The sequence below is a fragment of the Triturus cristatus genome, chromosome 7 (genome assembly GCF_964204655.1).
Source record: "Triturus cristatus chromosome 7, aTriCri1.1, whole genome shotgun sequence".
Classification (NCBI taxonomy): Eukaryota; Metazoa; Chordata; class Amphibia; order Caudata; family Salamandridae; genus Triturus; species Triturus cristatus.
Window position 1 is genome coordinate 1867908436 of NC_140590.1, and position 13185 is coordinate 1867921620.

The 13185-nt window shown below is 51.6% G+C and overlaps 1 protein-coding gene across 3 annotated transcripts in view; it reads left to right on the forward strand.

The window, feature by feature from the left end:
- Positions 1-8103, forward strand: part of LOC146813540 (double-stranded RNA-specific adenosine deaminase-like) — a 318386-nt gene extending 310283 nt beyond the window's left edge. For all 3 annotated transcript variants that reach the window (XM_085620305.1, XM_085620304.1, XM_085620303.1), the window contains one exon: positions 7709-8103. The gene's annotated coding sequence lies outside the window, so the exon portion shown is untranslated. The remainder of the gene's footprint in view (positions 1-7708) is intronic.
- The last annotated feature ends 5082 nt before the right edge of the window (positions 8104-13185 follow it).

Below are 13185 nucleotides of genomic sequence, written 5' to 3' on the forward strand. Positions count from 1 at the left end.
ATCCTGGCAAAGGCAGGAGTAAAACTTCTTGGAGGGAAAGTCAACTTGTAAACGTTCAAAAGATTTTTGCATGAGCAAATCTACCCATGCATATTTGCTTGTGCTAAAATACAGTTTGCTAATATTTTCTAGCAGTATGATTTCCTGGCCTACTTCTGTAAATTGTTGTGTATTCATGAAAGCTGTAGATCTGCACCAATGCATGGACATGAATCATCAATGCACTTGTGTGACTTAATTTACAAATGTTGCCCCTAATTTGGTCTTGAGTTAACCAAGGCCTTATGTTTTCATTAAAATTCTCTTCCATGGACACAAATATTACCTTAACTGCAGGCAATGCCTTCCCTGATTCATAATCCGGTACTGTAAACTGACAGCCAAAAGTTTGTGCTCCAAAGACAAAATACACATGAAAACATTTTGTGCTTGACCCCAAAGAACATGTCCTGGGCGTCGGGCTATAGGAATTCCACATCCCTGCTTTGAGATTTTAATCTGTTTTATATTAAACCTCACCTACATCCACTGGCCGGTGAGGTGAACGGGGGGGGGGGGCAGACAGACTGGGTGGGGCAGAGGGCAGTAGAGCGGTTTCAGCTCCAACTGTCTTAGGGTGGGGTGGAGGAGGGGAGAAAGGGGCAGCAAAGTCTGAGGGAGAGGGGTACTGCTCGACAGCTCCTGCTGCAGTGAGCAAGCAATAGTCCTGAGGTGGTCCCAAAGTGGCTGCAGGCATCAAGTGCCCGTTCTCTCTAGGTCAGTCGGTGCTGCTCTCTGCGTTTGAGAGTCAAAGCGCTTGTAGGTATGCCGGGCAGGACAAGTCCTGAAAGTCTTCAGTAAGAACCTGTATACATGCTCCCCATGTGTTATCGAATTGGGTGAGCTTGTGTTCTATGGACGTTGTTAATTTTTCCATGCCTAATAAATCCCAGAGATTATGTAGCCAATCAGCATGGGTCGATGTCTGTGTACCACTTTGACATAATGACCTGCTTGGCCGTACAGAGTGCGAAGGTAAATTGCCTTTCCTGTCTCAGAACGCAGTGGATAAGGCAGAGCATTGGTTAGCCGTAACAGTTCGTAACTAGGGAATTTGGGTAGGTCTGTCCCATACATTTCATTAATGTCTGTCAACACCTCTGCCCAGTACATTTAAAATGTAGTTTAGGGCAATGCCAAAGAAGGTGGATCAGCGTTCCTGGGTGGTTGCATTTGCGCCAACAACTATTGTCCCCGCTGGGCTTCCATTTAGCCATTGTGGCTGGGATGTAGTGCCAGTAATGCGTTTGTTTACTTAGGGTCTCCTTTCCAGAAGCACTAAAGGCAGAAGTGCAGGATCTGTGAAAGATGCTTGACCATGCCTTGGGGGTAAAGGAGCACTCTAACTCATCCTTCAAAGCAGATTTTTCCTACTGCACTCTGATTACGCCCAGGACCTCTTGGGGCACCCCTGCTCCAACCACAGCAGGTACCTCCTGCAGCACTCTTGCCCCAACCACAGAAGGTACCTCCTATGGCACTCCTGGTCCAATCACAGCAGGTACCTCCTACGGCACTCCTGCTCCAAACACAGCAGGTACTTCCTGCAGCACTCCTGGTCCAATCACAGCTGGTACAACCTACGGCACTCCTGCTTCAACCACAGCAGGTACCTCCTGCAGAACTTTTGCTCCAACCACAGCAGGTACCTCCTACAGCACTCCTTGTCCAATCACAGCAGATACCTCCTGTTGCACTCTTGCTCCAACCACAGCAGGTACCTCCTGCAGCACTGTTGCTCCAACCACAGCAGGTACCTCCTACGGCACTCCTGGTCCAATCACAGCAGGTACCTCCTGTGGTACTCCTGCTCCAGCCACAGCAGGCACCTCCTGCAGCACTCTTGCTCCAACCACAGCAGGTACCTCCTGCGGCACTCTTGCCCCAACCACAGAAGGTACCTCCTACGGCACTCCTGGTCCAATCACAGCAGGTACCTCCTATGGCACTCTTCCTCCAACCACAGCAGGTACCTCCTGCAGCACTCTTGCTCCAACCACAGCAGGTACCTCGTGCGGCACTCTTGCTCCAACCACAGCAGGTACCTCCTACAGCACTCTTGCTCCAACCATAGCAGGTACCTCCTACGGCACTCCTGGTCCAATCACAGCAGGTACCTCCTGTGGCACTCTTGCTCCAACCACAGCAGGTACCTCCTGCAGCACTGTTGCTCCAACCACAGCAGGTACCTCCTCCGGCACTCTTGCTCCTACCACAGCAGGTACCTCCTGCAGCACTCTTGCTCCAATCACAGCAGGTACCTCCTACGGCACTCTTGCTACAACCACAGCAGGTACCTCCTACGGCACTCCTGCTCCATACACAGCAGGTAACTCCTATGGCACTCTTGCTCCAACCACAGCAGATACCTCCTGTGGCACTCTTGCACCAACTACAGCAGGTACCTCCTGCAGCACTCTTGCTCCAACCACAGCAGGTACCTCCTGCAGCACTCCTGGTCCAATCACAGCAGGTACCTCCTGTGGTACTCCTGCTCCAAACACAGCAGGTACCTCCTGCGGCACTCCTGGTCCAATCACAGCAGGTACCTCCTACGGCACTCTTGCCCCAACCACAGAACGTACCTCCTACGGCACTCCTGGTCCAATCACAGCAGGTACCTCCTATGGTACTCTTGCTCCAACCACAGCAGGTACCTCCTGCGGCACTCTTTCTCCAACCACAGCAGGTACCTCCTATGGCACTCTTGCTCCAACCACAGCAGGTACCTCCTGCAGCACTCTTGCTCCAACCACAGCAGGTACCTCCTATGGCACTCTTGCTCCAACCACAGCAGGGACCTCCTATGGCACTCTTGCTCCAACCACAGCAGGTACCTCCTATGGCACTCTTGCTCCAACCACAGCAGGTACCTCCTATGGCACTCTTGCTCCAACCACAGCAGGTACCTCCTGTAGCACTCTTGCTCCAACCACAGCAGGTACCTCCTATGGCACTCTTGCTCCAACCACAGCAGGTACCTCCTGCGGCACTCTTGCTCCAACCACAGCAGGTACCTCCTGCGGCACTCTTGCTCCAACCACAGCAGGTACCTCCTGTGGCACTCTTGCTCCAACCACAGCAGGTACCTCCTGTGGCACTCTTGCTCCAACCACAGCACGTACCTCCTGTGGCTCTCTTGCTCCAACCACAGCAGGTACCTCCTGCGGCACTCTTGCTCCAACCGCTTGCTCCAACCACAGCAGGTACCTCCTGCGGCACTCTTGCTCCAACCACAGCAGGTACCTCCTGCGGCACTCTTGCTCCAACCACAGCAGGTACCTCCTGCAGCACTCTTGCTCCAACCACAGCAGGTACCTCCTATGGCACTCTTGCTCCAACCACAGCAGGTACCTCCTGCAGCACTCTTGCTCCAACCACAGCAGGTACCTCCTGCGGCACTCTTGCTCCAACCACAGCAGGTACCTCCTGCGGCACTCTTGCTCCAACCACAGCAGGTACCTCCTGCGGCACTCTTTCTCCAACCACAGCAGGTACCTCCTGCAGCACCTGCTGCTCCAACCACAGCAGGTACCTCCTATGGCACTCTTGCTCCAACCACAGCAGGTACCTCCTATGGCACTCTTGCTCTAACCACAGCAGGTACCTCCTATGGCACTCTTGCTCCAACCACAGAAGGTACCTCCTACGGCACTCCTGGTCCAATCACAGCAGGTACCTCCTGCAGCACTCTTGCTCTAACCACAGCAGGTACCTCCTGCGGCACTCTTGCTCCAACCACAGAAGGTACCTCCTACGGCACTCCTGGTCCAACCACAGCAGGTACCTCCTGCGGCACTCTTGCTCCAACCACAGCAGGTACCTCCTATGGCACTGTTGCTCCAACCACAGCAGGTACCTCCTATAGCATTCTTGCTCCAACCACAGCAGGTACCTCCTATGGCACTCTTGCTCTAACCACAGCAGGTACCTCCTGCAGCACTCTTGCTCCAACCACAGAAGGTACCTCCTACGGCACTGCTGGTCCAATCACAGCAGGTACCTCCTGCGGCACTCTTGCTCTAACCACAGCAGGTACCTCCTGCGGCACTCTTGCTCCAACCACAGAAGGTACCTCCTACGGCACTCCTGGTTCAATCACAGCAGGTACCTCCTGCGGCACTCTTGCTCCAACCACAGAAGGTACCTCCTATGGCACTCTTGCTCCAACCACAGCAGGTACCTCCTATGGCACTCTTGCTCCAACCACAGCAGGTACCTCCTATGGCACTCTTGCTCCAACCACAGCAGGTACCTCCTGTGGCACTCTTGCTCCAACCACAGCAGGTACCTCCTGTGGCACTCTTGCTCCAACCACAGCAGGTACCTCCTGTGGCACTCTTGCTCCAACCACAGCAGGTACCTCCTGTGGCACTCTTGCTCCAACCACAGCAGGTACCTCCTGCGGCACTCTTGCTCCAACCACAGCAGGTACCTCCTGCGGCACTCTTGCTCCAACCACAGCAGGTACCTCCTGCGGCACTCTTGCTCCAACCACAGCAGGTACCTCCTGCGGCACTCTTGCTCCAACCACAGCAGGTACCTCCTGCGGCACTCTTGCTCCAACCACAGCAGGTACCTCCTGCGGCACTCTTGCTCCAACCACAGCAGGTACCTCCTGCGGCACTCTTTCTCCAACCACAGCAGGTACCTCCTATGGCACTCTTGCTCCAACCACAGCAGGTACCTCCTATGGCACTCTTGCTCTAACCACAGAAGGTACCTCCTACGGCACTCCTGGTCCAATCACAGCAGGTACCTCCTGCGGCACTCTTGCTCCAACCACAGCAGGTACCTCCTGCGGCACTCTTTCTCCAACCACAGTAGGTATCTCCTATGGCACTCTTGCTCCAACCGCAGCAGGTACCTCCTTCGGCACTCTTGCTCCAACCACAGCAGGTACCTCCTATGGCACTCTTGCTCCAACCGCAGCAGGTACCTCCTATGGCACTCTTGCTCCAACCACAGCAGGTACCTCCTATGGCACTCTTGCTCCAACCACAGCAGGTACCTCCTATGGCACTCATGCTCTAACCACAGCAGGTACCTCCTACGGCACTCCCGGTCCAATCACAGCAGGTACCTCCTATGGCACTCCTGGTCCAATCACAGCAGATACCTCCTATGGCACTCCTTGTCCAATCACAGCAGATACCTCCTGCAGCACTCTTGCTCTAACCACAGCAGGTACCTCCTGCGGCACTCTTGCTCCAACCACAGAAGGTACCTCCTACGGCACTCTTGCTCCAGCCACAGCAGGTACCTCCTATGGCACTCTTGCTCCAAACACAGCAGGTACCTCCTGCAGCACTCTTGCTCCAACCACAGCAGGTACCTCCTATGGCTCTCTTGCTCCAACCAGCAGGTACCTCCTGCGGCACTCTTGCTCCTACCACAGCAGGTACCTCCTGCGGCACTCTTGCTTCTACCACAGCAGGTACCTCCTGCGGCACTCTTGCTCCATCCACAGCAGGTACCTCCTGCAGCACTCTTGCTCCAACCACAGCAGGTACCTCCTGCGGCACTCTTGCTCCTACCACAGCAGGTACCTCCTGCGGCACTCCTGGTCCAATCACAGCAGGTACCTCCTGCGGCACTCTCGCTCCAACCACAGCAGGTACCTCCTATGGCACTCTTGCTCTATCCACAGCAGGTACCTCCTATGGCACTCTTGCTCTAACCACAGCAGGTACCTCCTGCAGCACTCTTTCTCCAACCACAGCAGGTACCTCCTGCAGCACTCTTGCTCCAACCACAGCATGTATCTCCTGCGGCACTCTTGCTCCTACCACAGCAGGTACCTCCTGCCACACTCTTGCTCCTACCACAGCAGGTACCTCCTGCGGCACTCTTGCTCCAACCACAGCAGGTACCTCCTGCACCACTCTTGCTCCAACCACAGCAGGTACCTCCTGCGGCACTCTTGCTCCTACCACAGTAGGTAACTCCTACTGCACTCCTGGTCCAATCACAGCAGGTACCTCCTGCGGCACTCTCGCTCCAACCAAAGCAGGTACCTCCTATGGCACTCTTGCTCTAACCACAGCAGGTACCTCCTATGGCACTCTTGCTCCAACCACAGCAGGTACCTCCTGTAGCACTCTTGCTCCAACCACAGCAGGTACCTCCTATGGCACTCTTGCTCCAACCACAGCAGGTACCTCCTGCGGCACTCTTGCTCCTACCACAGCAGGTACCTCCTGCGGCACTCTTGCTCCTACCACAGCAGGTACCTCCTGCGGCACTCTTGCTCCTACCACAGCAGGTACCTCCTGCGGCACTCTTGCTCCTACCACAGCAGGTACCTCCTGCGGCACTCTTGCTCAAACCACAGCAGGTATCTCCTGCAGTACTCTTGCTCCAACCACAGCAGGTACCTCCTGCGGCACTCTTGCTCCTACCACAGCAGGTAACTCCTACGGCACTCCTGGTCCAATCACTGCAGGTACCTCCTGCGGCACTCTCGCTCCAACCACAGCAGGTACCTCCTATGGCACTCTTGCTCTAACCACAGCAGGTACCTCCTATGGCACTCTTGCTCTAACCACAGCAGGTACCTCCTATGGCACTCTTGCTCCAACCACAGCAGGTACCTCCTATGGCACTCTTGCTCCAACCACAGCAGGTACCTCCTGCAGCACTCTTGCTCCAACCACAGCAGGTACCTCCTACGGCACTCCTGGTCCAATCACAGCAGGTACCTCCTGCGGCACTCTCGCTCCAACCACAGCAGGTACTTCCTGCAGCACTCTTGCTCTAACCACAGCAGGTACCTCCTGCGGCACTCTTGCTCCAACCACAGCAGGTAACTCCTGCAGCACTCTTGCTCCAACCACAGCAGGTAACTCCTATGGCACTCATGCTTCAATCACTACTACACTCCTGCTCAAATCGACATGAGAAATTAATATGAATGCAATTCTATTTTTTGTTTTTTTCAATGTGTGTTGCACAGCTCAATTTATAGCAGATAACTCACACATTGCATGTCTGTAGGTTTTCTTTCCCGCTTCCACAGGACCACCATGCCTGCACATTGCATTCCCTCTCATGGAAACAGGAAGGTGATCATCTATTTTGCACAGTAGAAAAGCCACTGAAATACTCAAACTATGAAGGCCACTTACCAAATCCAATCTGGTGTTTTGCAGTAGACGATGGCTGCTGACCAATCACAGGCTAGTGTCGTTGTTAGTTAAGGAAAGCCTCAGCCAATGACGGGCTATGAGTGCTGTAGACCAGCTACATGGAGCCCACGTGCTTGAGATGCACCTTCCGCAGGCGAGAATGATTGCCTGTTAATTGGAGGTTCTTGTGCAGCGCCTGGATACAGACCAGACCTGCGAGGCGCTACAACCTGTCTGCAAACTTACTGAGGAGGAAGGTATTCCATCAAGAGACGTGATGAAATCTGAAGGGAAACGAGCAGGATGTTATTGGATACATTTCATTTGCATTTACTTGAAGAGTTGGTTCCTGCCCTTGGATGAATTATAAATGTATTGTGCAAGCCGCGTGTGTATTGAGGGGGGTGTTCAATAGAAGCAGAATCTCCAGCATGGACTTGAGTAAATGTTTTATTGTGAACATTTATTGAAGAGAAATGATGTGTAATGTTAATATTTATTACCATGTAACATGCAGAAAACGTGTCTTTTTATGTTTTTAGCAGCGTAAAATGGAGACACGCATCCCTACGAAGAAAGACCGGGCGGAATCATGAAGACATGGCTTTATCTTCTTCAGTTTAATAGTACATGAACACTTTTAGTATAATTGAATTCATCATTACCTTTACTCTCTCATTGGGCCATGTTTTAGCATTTTTAGCGCATTCTACGTACAGCCGTGCACAAGGACGCCCAGGAACCCAGTAACTTCATAAATCAAAACAATCCCTTTTGTACTGCTAGTTCGAGAGATCTAACCATATTTGTTGTTGTTTGACTGATTGAATCTCAATTGTAAAAATTGCCTCGTCTGATCAGACACATTTATTCCGGCTACTTGTGGTTGCTGTGCAACAGCAGGTGAGCTCAAGAAATAAAGTCTTTGGAAAGGACAGCTGAGCGTGCTTGTATTTCCTAGAGTTTATTGCAATAATTAAATGATCTGTCTTCACCGTTTCAGCAAGTCGGTGGCTCAAGAGTTAGAGACGCAATCTGACTCTTGTTTTTGGATTTATGGAATGCTCTGGGTAGGGGATGCCAGAAAACAAACTCCTACCCAAACTCTGTTTTGGGAAACTATAACATTTGGGCTTATGGAATTTGAACAGCTTTTATTCTTTTCCAGATATTTTCAAGAAAGTATTCCATAAATTGCTATTTTTAATCTTAAAAGATCTCCTCCTCAATTCTGGCAGTGTTAACTTGAAAATCATAAATTTGTGGAAACCCAAGAGCAGAGCCCCCCCCCCCCCCTGGTAGCTTTACAAGTTTATTAGTCTGGGAAGGAGAGGCTTGATGAAAAGAAATCTGATGGCTTCTCAAAATGGACACTCGTCACGTCTCACCAGTGAAGCGCCCTGATGACCGGTAATACAAGGTCACGTATCCAGAGTCCCCGAGTCAGATGGACAGTGCTGCAACGAAGCAGTGGAACAGCAGGAGAATACTAATGCAAACAAGGCGAGATCCTAAAATTGACCAGACTTATCCGATACGGCAAACAATGAGGCTGATGGAAAGTACTGTTGCAGACAGCTCTGTCTGGGCCAGTGACGTAGGCAGGGAGTCGGTCGTCCATCATCGTTTCCTTACAGCGATGGTCAGTTTGTGGCCAGAGAAAGAGTTGGGCTAGAGTGAGAGTTAGATCTGCAGCGCAGTGAAGCTTGCATCATGGGATGTTTTTGAGGCAGAAGCTCAGCGCGCTGGCAGATCATAAATCCCCAATGACCAGAGCGTTGGGAACATGAACATGAAATGCTGGTTTTGCCGTGTGAATCTGTTTTGGATTCACATGCCGTGTGAATCTTTTTTGGATTCACATGCTCTGCTCTTTATGTCAAATCAAGTCAAATCCGCTTTATTCGGTGAACACAATGACACCATTAAAGTATTCTTAACATAAAAAGCTCTTTAAAATGACAGGTAACAGAGCCCAATTGTACAATCTAATTGCAAGATGTCTGTTTCAAACTGAGGTATAACAGTCCATTTAATAATGTTCAATCAAAATATGCAATCAACAGTTCTTAGGCATAAGGTGCAGTGTGCTTAAAATATGCAAGTAAAACTTTCGAAGCAGCATTCATTCTAATCAATTATAAAGTGTAGACGATACTAAATGCCAGTCTAAAGTTACTTTCAATCATCCGGTCGCTCATATGACAAGATGTCCAAGTGTGCATAGGTCTTTCGCCTCCTTATGGCGAGGAGTATATACATAATAACTGCATTTATAATTTCCAGGTTTTCCAGACTACTTACTAAATTAAAAGCATGTTTGTAATGGAAAAGTGAATTTGATAAAAACAATGGTTTTAAAATCCTTTTCCGGATATCTATATAACATCTACAAAAAAGTCAAAGATGCAGCGTGGATTGGCGGTTTTTCCATCACACCGGCATTTAGACAGTTTATGAAACCACATATCTTGTTTTGGAGATGCCGTTAAATAGTGTAGGGTACCAAGCCTTAATCTGGTCAGGTAAAATCTATATTGCGTGTTTCTCACCTGTATTAAATAGTATTGCAGGCCCCTTACTACTGGAATTTCATAGTATGTTTTTACACTATTTTCCTCACTATATTCATACTCTCTGGTGTCTTCCATAGCCACCAGATATCGCATCTTCAAATCGCTTTTACTAAATTTTAAAATTGATGAGGGAATCTTCCTATCCATACATAACCCAGAGTGTCCCAAGAAAGTTTTTACATGCACCAGCCAGGGAATCTTACTGCTGTGGTCTAGAGAAAGACAGTCTACAATTAGATATTTTCTAATTTGGTCTCATCTTTTGCCCATAGACGGCGCCAGAAGGTGAGGGCCGCCATATTAATTAAATCAGTTAGATACAGAACATAAAGTTCTTGGGGTATACTGAGGTTTGCAGTTGAAACAGGGACAGCCAACAATCTTTTTAGAACATTATGTTCGAGGCATATGAGCTGCAGATTATACACTGTGCATAGATCGCCATCTGGTGTTGGGCCCGGATGTTTGCAGTTTGTTTTTCTTCTTGGACAATCTTTGGAAGTCACAAGTTCGGTGACTCCTCCTTCGGTCCGTACTGCGCATGGGCTTCGGCTCCATCCTCAGATTGTTTTTTTCCGCCATCGGGCTCGGATGTAATACTTCGTGCTCCGGCTTCGAACCTTTCCAGTTCGACCTTCGACGAAAAATCCTCGTCCATCGAGATTCTTTAGACGAAATCATCTTCTTCATCTCTCTCTTCGGCACTTCCTCGATTCCAGGCATCGGCAGCGGCCTTCGGGCCTATCTCGACTCCGGTCTCGCCCGATGGAAAGGACTCCCTTCAAGAAATGCCCAAAATGTGGGTCTAAATTTCCCCACACCGATCTACATCAGGTGTGCAACCTCTGCCTCTCTCCCGAACACGAGGCCCGAGACTGCCCCGCCTGCAAGTCTTTTCGATCGAAAAAGACTATTCGGGATCGACGAGCTCGACGCACCATGGCGCACTCATCGACCTCGGCTCCACCTGACATCTTCGGAGAAGACACCGGAGCTTCGGGACAGCAGCACACTGAACAGGAGGACGATGTCGTCAGCGCTTCCGAGGCCGACGACTCCGACGTGGAGGAGATCACACCGGCACAGAGGGTCATGAGTACTCTACCCCCTCCCACTCCCGCGCCCATACCGAAAGAGACTCCGGTTACACCTTCGCCTCTGGGCCTAGGGAAAACCAAGCATACCGCTTCCATCACCCCACCTTCGGGCCCGGTGAAGAGGCATCACAAGTCTCCCGGCGGCTCGGGCTCGAGCCAGCCTGCTAGCGGCGTCGAAAAACTCTCTTCGGCGCCGAAGAAAACCACACCAAGCTCCGTTCCAAAGCCATCGGTGTCGAAACCTGGCCTCTCGGTGCCGACCAAACATAAATCCCTCGGCAACGACGCTTCCGTGCCGAAGCCTGCCTCGGCACTGTCATTGTTACGGCGCTTGCCGGTGCTCCCGTTCCGTCCGCTAATACACACACAGAATGATCGGGAGCCTCACTTCCGGGCGGAAGTGAAGCCCCGGTCTAGTCTTGCAACACCAGCAACATCTCAGGAAACCACTTCCGGGGGAAAACGCTTAAACAGCGCGTTTCCCGCCGGAGTCGTTGCTTCGTATTCTAGAAGACAACCTGAAGCGGACTCGCCGTGCTGTGGAGCATCGTGAGGGTTGATCTGGTTTCTCCCCGCACTGGAGTGCATTAGCTTTGTTAACACCCACCGCGCTGGAGCGCAGTTTCCTGGTTTCGGTTCACGGCGCCGGAGCGCTTGGAGCCGTGTTTTGTTTCCACCGCGCTGGTGCGCATTTTCTTTGCTTCAAGTCCGCCGCGCTGGAGCGCATTTGTCTTGTTTTGTTTTGTTTTCCGTACATCGCGCTGGGGCGCTGGTATCGTTTGGTTCTTTATCCGCGCAGGAGCGCTATATGGTAATTTTGTCCCCAACCACGCAGGAGCGTTGAGGAGCTGTTTTGGGGGTTCCTTTTGTTTTGACTATTGAAGTTCCGTTGCACTGACACTGTTATGGGTCAGGATACCCCAGGGTCAAGCAGCGTCCAGCGGAACGTGTGCCTTACAGGAGTGCCTCTGGAGTAAGAGCACTCTTGGATACGAGACGCGCAGAAGCGCCTTCTTTGCTGACGGAAGAGCTCGCAGGCCAGCACCTGAATCAGGAAAGCCTCGCTGGGCTGCCAGTATCGTTAAGACTCGTGGACTGCTGCGCACTGGTAAGTCTTCCAAAGGGGGGACACGAGCATTTCTGTGTGTGGATTACGGGGTGTGTAGACGAAGGAGTTGGGGCCCCCTCACTAAGCTGGGTCTTTGTTCTTCCTTTCCAGTCGTCTTCAAGAACCCTACACTCCCAACCCCCTACCTTCCTTTTGGCTCCCTTCCCTGCGTCCATCTCATCCCTGCTGGGTTCTACCTTCCACGAGGGTCAGGTGGGTACAGGGACGGGCGCTCTTGTCGTCTCTGCGGAATCACTCCACAAGCAGAGGTAAGCGTTGTGGGGTACCCGACAGGCACCGAACAAAAAATCGGAGGCCCCGAAAAAGCATGGCGCGGATAAACCGAAGAAGCAGTCGGCCACGAAAACATCGGCACCGACAGATGAATCGGTGCCTGAGGAGCATTTCACTCCAGATCCTCTACAAAAGACTTTAACAAAGGATCCAAAGACTGGACATTTGACTTTGTCTTCAAAGAAAAGACATTTAGACAAGCCAGCTCCTCCTCCACCGCCAAAACGGAAGTACTCTGCCACATCTCCTTTCAGAGTACCCTCCTCCACCTCCCCCATCTCCGCCTCCACCTTCCCCACCCTTGCCTCATCGCTCTCCGACCCCGTCTCCAGACCCTGATGACCAAGGGGATCCCTACTATGATCCAACAGATGACCCACAGGACCCCACTCCTCCGGGCACACCAGACCCATGGGAGGATTATCACAATCCAGATATCCCAGATGTGCCTCAGGATGATCTGTATCCATCCAGGCCATCTCCACCAGAGGACTCCCTGGGGTTCCACCTCTTACAACGGGCGGCACATTATCATGGGGTGGAGTTACACAGTGATCCAGTTGAGGAAGACTTCCTACTTGACACTTTTGACATCGCAGATAAATCTACTGCCATATTACCCATGCTTAACCCCTTCGACGCGCTTGACGGAACGGTTCCGTCATGCACGTCGGTTGGGCTGTGCTTATGACGGAACCGTTCCGTCATGGCCCCGCCCGCGCACGGAATCTTCGGCGTGGCGCGGAAATCCGCGCCGCGCTGAAGGGGTTAAAGGGGTGACCAAACATGCGGCAGAGGTTTTCAAAGACCCCGTCAGGGCTAGGGTCTTAAACCCCAGAATAGAGAAGAAATATAAGGCAGCCCCCACAGATCCTGCCTATATTAAAGGACCTGCGCCCTTGGACTCATTAGTGGTATCCACAGCTAGGAAGAGATCCAATTCT